Below are 9648 nucleotides of genomic sequence, written 5' to 3'. Positions count from 1 at the left end.
TATTTATATGAGTACACTGCAGCTATCTTCAGACACACCAGAGAAGGCATCAAACCCCATTACAGATGATTGTGAGCCACCATGTGATGAATGGGAATTGAACTCAGGACCTTTGGAAGAGCAGTCAGTGATCTTAAGTGCTGAGCTAACTCTCCAGCCCTACTTAATCTCTTTAAAAGCACGAATCCCACCCTAAGGACATCCCAGTGGGGCCTCATCTTTTGAAGGTTCCACCATCTTCCAGTTTGACCAAGCTTCCACCCCACCCTGAAACTTCAGAACTTGGGAAAGTTGCCTTGTTTCTTGTTGTTGTACTTTCGTTTCTGTTTTTAACAATATTTTGCACCCTACGTGCCAAAGATTTTGATTTAATTAACCTGAGTTAGGGTCTTAGCTCAGGGTTTTGTTGGGGATGGGTATTTGTTTGTTTGAGACACTCTCTCCCTACACAGCCCAGGTCAACCTTGAACTCTCATTTCTCCTGCCTTGGTCTCTCAAACACTAAGATTACAGGCATCCACTGTCATTCCTGGTTTTGATCTAGGTGTTCCACTAAAGTTTCACAGATGACTTCATGCCTGGTACTGTAAAACTGGTTGAAAACACATTTCGTCTCAAGAGGTCATAGACCCTGGAGGGGAGGGGAACCTACGACAATTCTTCTGATAAGTGGACATGTTATCAAACTGCTTCCTAATTATTATAGTTATATCCATAGATTAGTACTGTTCTCAGTCTTGGTCACCGAAGCTTCCATCTGCAGTGGACACTAGTTGTAGAAACTTATAACTGGACAGTGTGTGGACAATAAGTGACTGTTGAGTGTGCAGCCCTAACAAGAACCCCTGTATCAATCCCACCAGCCCCGGGGCTCAGAATGTCACACAAGAGCTGGTAGACTTAAAGTAGAGGAATGCCAGGAAATGCTGTCTTCTAGCCAATGAACTCATGACCCCACTGGAGCTATGGTTACCGCATAGACCTGCACAAGATCAAGCTACTGAGATCAGTTAGTATTCCAGGAGTCTGCACTCAGTGAATGGGTTCAAAAAAGAGGAGAGGACATCATAGTGGGTAGGGGGCAGACTGGGGATAGTAGGAATTGAGAAAGGGAGTTTGGGGTGGATATGATCAAGATACATCCTATGTAGGGTGTATCCAAGAATAAGTAAAAGCTGGCCTAACAGTGTTCCTCAGCAGATTCTGTGTAGACAAGTTGAAACCCATTGATTTAGGTCAGCAATTCTCAACCTTTATAATAATGTGAGCCTTTAATACAGTTCCTCTTGTTATGGTGAACCAACCACAAAAATTATTTTCATTGTTTCGTCATACCTGTAACTTTGCTATTATTATGATTGTAATGTTTTCTGATGGTCTTAGGCCTGTGAAAAGGTTGTTTTATCTGCACACACGTGCATCAAGTCCACTGTCCTTTCCTCAGCCAAATGCTTCCCAGAGCACTACCCAACCTCCAGCAGTGCTGAAGAAGAGCTTTGGTCATCATATGCAGTGCTAGGGCTTGAACCCAGGGCCTCCTGCATACAAGTGAGGGTGTTACCAACCCAGCTATGTTCCCATCAGTGGAAGGTCTTTTATGAGAAAAAAAAAAAATCAGAACCATCCTTGGAGAAGAGAATGGGAGTTGGGGAAGGGTTTCCTGGTTCAGAGAACAAGGACTTCACCCTTACAACAGAATAAAACTTTGTGAAAGAGTCAGGATGTACCATTCCATAAATACAGGGTGTGGTGCAAACCTTTAACTGCCACTACACCTTCCATCTAGTTAGTCTGTACGGTCCAAATGCTCAGGAAGGAATTCTGGCCATCCTACTCTCAGTTTAATATTCAACAGTTTGACCAAAGTCACCGAGGACTCTCCTGAGAGCAGACTCCCAAACTGAAAACTTGGCAAACTCCTTTTTCTCTTGTGCTATGCAGTTCAAAAATGTTTCAGTCCTTTGGGGACTTTCTCTGGAGCTGAAGATTAATCATCATGCAAATATTCAATACTATGAAAGTTCTAGACGGAAGGGGAATTTGTTTAAGTAATCCTCTTACTGTAGTTTAAATGAGCAATAACAAACAGCTGTTGTGACTTGACCCGAAGTCAAGCTCGACTGTGTGGTTTGTAGAATACCAAATTATATCTAATTTTTCCTTGAGATTTATATGTGGTCTCACCAGAACCTCTGGTTTCCCATAAATCTCCAGACATAGTGTATCAACCATCACTCAGTCTTGTTTGCGGTCCTTCCAAGGCCTAAAGGCAGTTCTGGGAAACGACAGAGTCAAACGTTCCTCTCGAGTGGAATGTTTGTTCGACTGAGATGTTATTTGGATTTTTTAAATAGACTGAATGCCTGGGGTGATCTGAAGGGGAAACCGAAGCATCTGATGCTGCTAATAAATAGGGCAAGTCATGCTTGCTCAGGCACAGCCCTGGGACAAGCAGAGTCCTCCCTCCTGGCTTCAAGGTCAAAATGCCTTGGCTTCGTTTGTCATTCTCGTTCCTTCTGTGTCCTCTCATTTCAAAACAATAGACTGATAGTTAATTTCTTATATTCAGCTTTCCTTGTTCAGGTGAGTTTGTGATGTCTCTCTCCTGTCCTGGCCCACACTGCTAAAGGACATTTGCTAGGTGTTGAATTTCCTAAGACCAGAACAGAAGTCAGGCTACACAGTACTTGAGCCAAGGCAAGGCAGGAGGCACATAACTAAGAAAGCCGGACACCAAGTGGGAGGCCCTAGCTGTTGACTGAGTCCTGCCATGCTGTGGTGTAGACCCTGCTACCCTTCCATCCCTTTGTCCCTCCATCCCTTCCTTTTTATTTTTTCCTTCCTTCCTCACAAAACAATCTAGAATATCCATGAAACTCCAGTAGTTGGTCAATTAGAATTTACTCAAAGCCTGAATTAGCTTTTGTTTCTCAGAATCAGTTCCTTAATGTAGCTTAATAAGACATCTGAGGGTGGCTGAGAATGTAGCTCAACGGTGGAATGTTTGCCTAACATATATAAGCTCTGGGTTTGGTCTTCAGATGCCCTCCCCATCACAGGAAACAAAAAGGGATAGGAGTGGGGAGGAGCCAGGGGTATATGCCTAACAAGTGCAAGGTCTTGGGGTGGATCCCTAGCACTAAAAAGGAAGGGAGGGGGAAACAAAGTATGGAAAGCAGACATACACTTACATGCCAATGCACTATAGGATAAAGTTCAGCTGCTGAGCTTGGAAGGTTCATTTCAGACACAGCTTCAAAACGGCTGTCCCACTAACTAACCTCCGACAGGCTCCTCTCTGACTCAGTATTGTTAGTTCAAAACAGGCAATGACAATAGCTGCTTAATGAGGTTGTAGGAAGCCTTAAGTAAGGTTATATATACAAAGGCATTCGCTCAAACACCTCTACTATTAGCTCAGAGTGTTGGTGGTGGGCAAAAGTCACGCTCTGCCATTATGCTGGAATTCTTCCTTGTCTGAGGCACAGAGAATGTAATGAAAACCGGAATCCATCATGTTAATAATTAGCCTGAAGCAGCACAAGTTGACACTGCCTCTCTCTGTCCCAAGAGCTGACCAGCTGCCAGTGTAAATACTGTTTAGAAAGGAATGTACCAAGCAGCAATACTGTCCCTTGGAGAGAGGGTTGAAGTAAGTATTCAAGTCCGATGTTTTAACATTTCAAAAAGCGAAAAAGATTCCTTAATCCCATGTACGAAGAATGTTTGGTTCCCCTTCCATGTCTTAGAAACTTTGCTAGGCAGTATAAATACAGAACATTTCCCCGCCTTCCTTCTGCACAAGCATGAAGGACCACATTCTGTCAGTAGAAGGGTGGGAAGAGAAAGCACTGCTACCGTAGGCTAACAGCAAGAACAGGACATTGCTGTGCTGGACACTTGGATGAATGTTCACTCGGAGTTTATCTTAGCCGTTCATGCTGTTATAATAACAGGCTATAAATAGTAAGCTTAGAAACAGCAGATTTGGTTCCAATCATTATGGCAGCCATCAGTCCATGATCAGCATACAAGAAGGGTCAGGTTCTGGGGACAACCTTTCTTCAGGTTACATACTGCCACTTCAAAGCCTACTCTTGTGTGACAAAAGAGATGAGCTCTCTGGAGTCTAAGGTAATAGATTCCAATCTCTTGTGAGGTGATCCAGTCATTACCACATCTCTTAATATCAGCTGGAGGCTGGGTTAGCAACACGTATGTGGGAGATACTCATTCTAAACAATCTACCCATATTCACAATGGCAGCTGCCACTTTTTGAATACTTCCTATATAACTGGGCCGTTCATAATTCAATTTATTTCCAGTCCTTCCCCAAATGTCAGGAGATAAGAGGTCTTACCATAATTTTACAGATAAAGAAACTGGAGCACACAGAGAGGAGGTGACTGTCAGATGTGGTAGGGAATCAGCATCACCTTCTTCATCTCTGCCCTTAGTCTGCTAACCGTTGGCTTTCTCCATTTCTTGGAATTCGTTTCTTGTTTGTACACATAATTCTATAAGACCTAAAGAACACTCCTGAGCTAAGCAAACCTGACCTGGATTCCTTCAGAAAACATTAGCTGCCCTATACAACACTTCAGCAGAAATCTAGATATGCTACCTAAACCCAATCAGCATCCTAATGTGTATCTCTAAACCACTCTGTCGATGTCATTGGAGCAATGAGAGCAGCCACATGATACAGCCCTTGGACTTTATACCAACACATGTGTCCACTACACTAGCACCAAGCCTCACACAGAGCAACAGCTTTACATACCAACATGCTGATTCCCAGCTGATATAAGTACTTGCCACCTTCCCCTTGAAGTCCTAAATTGATGGAAGAGAGATAAGGTCAGTAAAACTAATCAAAAGGCGTGGGTTGGAGAGATGGTCAGGTAAAGAGTGTGTATTGCTCTCATGAGGGTCCTGGTTCAGTTCCAAGTAAGTAGCTCACAACATGGGCATGTACCCAGACTCACATATACGTACCCATCCCTACCCCAACATGCATACACATACATGTAATTTATTTATTGAAACGAAGAAAGGAAAGAAGGATGGAAGCATGGAAGGAAGGAAGGAAGGAAGGAAGGAAGGAAGGAAGGAAGGAAGGAAGGAAGGAAGGAAGGAAGGACAAATATCAAAGTGATAGAGTAGGGAACTATGAGAAATGAGAGCTCCTGGACAATTCTATGAACAGCCCAAGAAATTACATGGCAACCACATATGAAGGGAAGCAGGACACATGTAACGTCCATTTCTATCCTCACGCTCCAAAAAGAACCTTTCTGACATTTGACTACTAACTCTTGATCTGGGCAGGAATAATGATGAGATATGATAATAATACCACCAACTCTTTGTCTTGTACACAGAAGGTCTTTGCTAAAGTAGAGTGAGCACTTTCTGCCATCTTTATTACTGACTTTGTGGGTTTGTTTTAAGTATGTTCTGCATAAATAGACTCTTTCTCTCTCTCTCTCTCTCTCTCTCTCTCTTTCTCTCTCTCTCTCTCTCTCTCTCTCTCTCTCTCTCTCTCTCTGTGTGTGTGTGTGTGTGTGTGTGTGTGCGCGCGCGCGCGTATATGTACAAGAAAATACCGAGGTTCCTTGTGGTAGTGGAAAAAGAGCCCTTTCGAAGACACCAGGTCTGGTCAGGTTTTCATTGCTAAGACAAAATACTTAAGGAAACAATTTGACTAACAGGTTCAGAGGTTTTAGCTCATTGCCAGTTGGGTTCTTTGACCTGGTTCTGTGTATGGAGAGGCAGGACTTCATGGCAGGAGCATGGAAGGGATAAGAGCGGTCTGTCTGGTGGCAGAGGCCTTTGGCTAGACCCTACCTCCTACTTCCCAGATGCCATCAAATCATGACTTTCCCGGTGGACTGACTGGTTGATGACATCAGAGACCCTGTGATCAAATCGATCGGGAAAATTTACCAACTTAAGCGCTTCCACTATCATTGGGAGACGGTTTTAAATGGAACCACAACAAGGTTCTAAAGGCTGGAAACCGTAATCGCTGTATTTAAAAAGAGGGAAAAGGAAACGTCTTCTTCAGATGAGATTATTGTGGGATACGTACCAGAGAAAACTACTCGAACACAGTGCAAAGTCTTCATCTGCTGGCTGGCACCTACATGGGGGCTTTGGGATCTTGGTGTAACCCCAAGCCTTCCTCACAATGAGCTTTTAGGCACAGAAACTCACATCCTGGGTTGGCATACGTCAGTTAACAAGAACAGTTAGCAGAAGCAGAGCTACAAGAGACAAAAAGCAAGGTTAGTAACTTAGAGACTCTCCCAGACCTGTGGACTTTGATGGATTACGTCTTTGGGGTAGTTGTTGCTGCTGCTGTTGTTGTTGTTGTCTATATGCTGAGTTTTATGGCCTGAATGAATTCCATCATGGAGTTAGTTGTGTTAAAGTTGGGGGAACCACTAAGGTCTTGGAGCTGTTACAAGGTTAAATTAAGGATCTAGAGATGGAGGGGAATGTCTGGGTTATGTTGGTAGATCTTTAAGGCAATCAAAAAATGTCCTTGCTAGTAGGAATCCAGGAGGGCTGGAGAGATGGCTCAGTGGTTAAGAACACTGACTGCTGTTCCAAAGGTCCTGAGTTCAATTCCCAGCAACCACATGGTGGCTCACAACCATCTGTAATGGGATCTGATGCCCTCTTCTGATGTGTCTGAAGACAGTGACAGTGTACTCATATACATGAAATAAATCAAAAACTAAGAAGAAAGAAGGAAAGGAAGGTGCCCCAAATTCCTTTCATTTGACCCACCACTGTCATTAGAACCCAGTCCCTGCCCATTGCTACAGAAGTGCTTTAATTCACAAGCCACATGACTCTAAAAATGTGCTGAACATAATTTAATAAAAATGTGCTGAACATAATTTACTATCTCCTTGATAATTCTGAAGGGTACTTCATGGTATTGTAGTTCCAGGGAGTCAACATAGGGACCATTAATTACCACTACACTGTGGCTGTGCAGACGGCTAATCAACAGCATGGCAGGGGACAGTCTGCAGCCCTGAAGGGTGGGAAGAAGAGTCAGATGCAGAATGTCCAATCAGCTGTGCTCTTCTTCCTTAGGGACCCTGGCACGGATGCAGTAGAGACTGTCCCTCCCTGAAGTAAATTTATTATGGTATAAATGATAACACAGAGCCAGAAATCTCAATCATTTCCCTCTAGTGGAATAAAAACTTATGCTTTTCACCTTAAGGAAAATGGATGAGGGGTGGGTGGGCTTGACTCAAGCAGAAACAAATGGAAAGTCTAAAGCTTCCTCATCAGCCTATGCTATTGACATCCAGATAGCATCCCAGGTCTATTTATCTGGTGCTTGGGAATTTTCCAAGTTCCTGGGAAGAAAGTTAACTAAACCATATGACATCGCTGGCAGGAGACACAATTTCACACAAAAACTCTCTTGCAAAAACTTTGAATATTGCTTCCCTGGTGGAACAGCTGCCTCCAGGGAAAGCGTGGATCTCCAACAGCAGTTCTGTTGAATGAAAGTGAGGGCCAGGTGTCAAACCCAGAACAATCTTTAGCTTTGTGGTTATGGGTGATGTCATGACAGATAAAATTTTTCAGGATTTTTTTGTTCTATTTTAAAAGCATCAAAAATGTTTTATAACATTTCTTAAAACAGTGAGCAAATACAGAGGCAGGGGATTTAACTCAGTTAGTAGAGTGCTTGTCTAACACTCATGAAATGGTGGGTTCTGTCCCCTACACTGCCAGTGGTGCACGCCCGTGATCTCAGCACTAAGCGGGTGGAGGCAAGAAGGCCAGAAGGTCAAGCTCTTTCTCAGCCACACGTCACAGTTTAGGCCAGCCTGGGATCTATGAAACTGACTCAAGGAAACAACAGAAAAGACACATATAGCTGTCCTCCTGGAACTCAGCCACGGTACCCCTAAAGATAAACTATTCAAGTCTTTGATATTCCCAAGAAATTGGAGGTGAGAGTGGCCACTGACAAAGACCGATGATTTGATAATTATGTGATTTATTCCAGACTTAGATGATTATAAAAATCAGCACTTTCAAATTTCAAACAATGCTTGTGTGTGTATAAAATATACGTGAATATTCATGTACATACATACATATGTGTATAGAGAGAGAGGGAGTCTTCCTTGCTACCAGAGAAAAGAAAAGCCACTTCAACACCAAAGAATGAGGTCATCAGCCGTGCCTTAATACAGAGGTAACAAGCCCCTTATTCTACCACATGTAATTCTTGAACCACAAGTTGTCTGTTGCTGGCCTTGAGGTGTATACTACACACAAGAGGATTTTCCAGAGCACATGTGAAAATAATCACAATGGTGAGATGGGATTGAAAGGTTTGGCAGTAGCTATCACATGGGGTAGCAGGAGAGCATCAAAGCCGGCATCCAAGGGCATCGAAGGGACCACAGTGGTAATGCTTCTGTCCTTTCTTAGGCAGCTCCGAAGGGAAAGCAGAAGCAGGTCTAGTTCTCTGCTGTCTAAAAATGGACAGTCGCCACATCTTCAGACAGGCCATTCTAAACGTTGTTACAACACCAACTACTTCTTCTATTTGCAAAATTAGCTAGGCCTAGTAGAGAACTTGAGAAAGAAACAGCTGTAGTGCCTTTATAGGAACCCAAAGTGACCTTCTTCCCTTTACTGCAAGCCTTCAAGAACTCAAACATCTGCCTGTACAGCTTGAACTAGCACTTCCCCAGCAGCAAGTGTGTTGAAGAGCCCCCAGATAGACTGTAGTAACCAAATATGAAAGGAAATTAGAAAGAAGCCAAACCAGCTGGGGCCAGCTGCCTGCAGGGTTCCTTACTGCTGCTTACATCTAAACTCTTGATTTCATCATCTGCCTCAGCCACCCCATACCTTTCTTGCCTAGATAAAAGCAGTAAGAAGTGATACAGGCAGAAGGTGGAAAGCCGTGTCTACAAATTAGTAGGAATGATGATATTGTAATATCTTTATGCTGGAATAATGGCCCCTCATAATGGGAGGAATAGGTTGTCCAAAGTTACAAATTGTGTAATAATATCAAGCAGCTCTGCTGGTTCCTACGAACCTAGATTTAATTTCAGGGTTTTGTTTGTTTGTTTGTTTTGTTGTGTTTTTGATACAAGGCCTTGCTATGTAGCCCAGGCTGGCCTAGAATGGGAGATCATCCTGCCTCATCTCCCTAGTGCTGGAATCACGGGTGCACACTACCAGGATAAATGCCCTTTCAACATTTCATAACCTGGATAATTATACCTAACTCACATTTTGGAAAGATACACAACAGGTCAGTAGATCCAGTTACCGCACAACAGCCAAGAGGTGCACTGTGCTGTTTTTTGAGGGGTTGAATGAGTGCACACCAACTTTGGAAGTTAGTTTCTGTGAGAGGGTGTGCACGTCTGGGGAGACAGAAAGGGTGGGAGGTGTTCAAGGCTCTCCAAGTCTCACTTCACACACTAGGTTCCTTCTCTTTCCTCAGCCTAGAAGGAGTTTCCTGGTGGTGGGTAGCCTGCGCCAAGATAAATTACATCATTCACATCCCTAACCCAAAATTGTCCTGGAGCTGTTTCTCAACCAGATTGCTGCTAGATTTCCTCTAGTTCACCCCTCCAGAG

The sequence above is a fragment of the Micromys minutus genome (genome assembly GCF_963924665.1).
Source record: "Micromys minutus genome assembly, chromosome: 3".
In the NCBI taxonomy this organism is placed as follows: domain Eukaryota; kingdom Metazoa; phylum Chordata; class Mammalia; order Rodentia; family Muridae; genus Micromys; species Micromys minutus.
The sequence above is the reverse complement of the archived record's forward strand: the minus strand, read 5'-3'. Positions refer to the sequence as shown.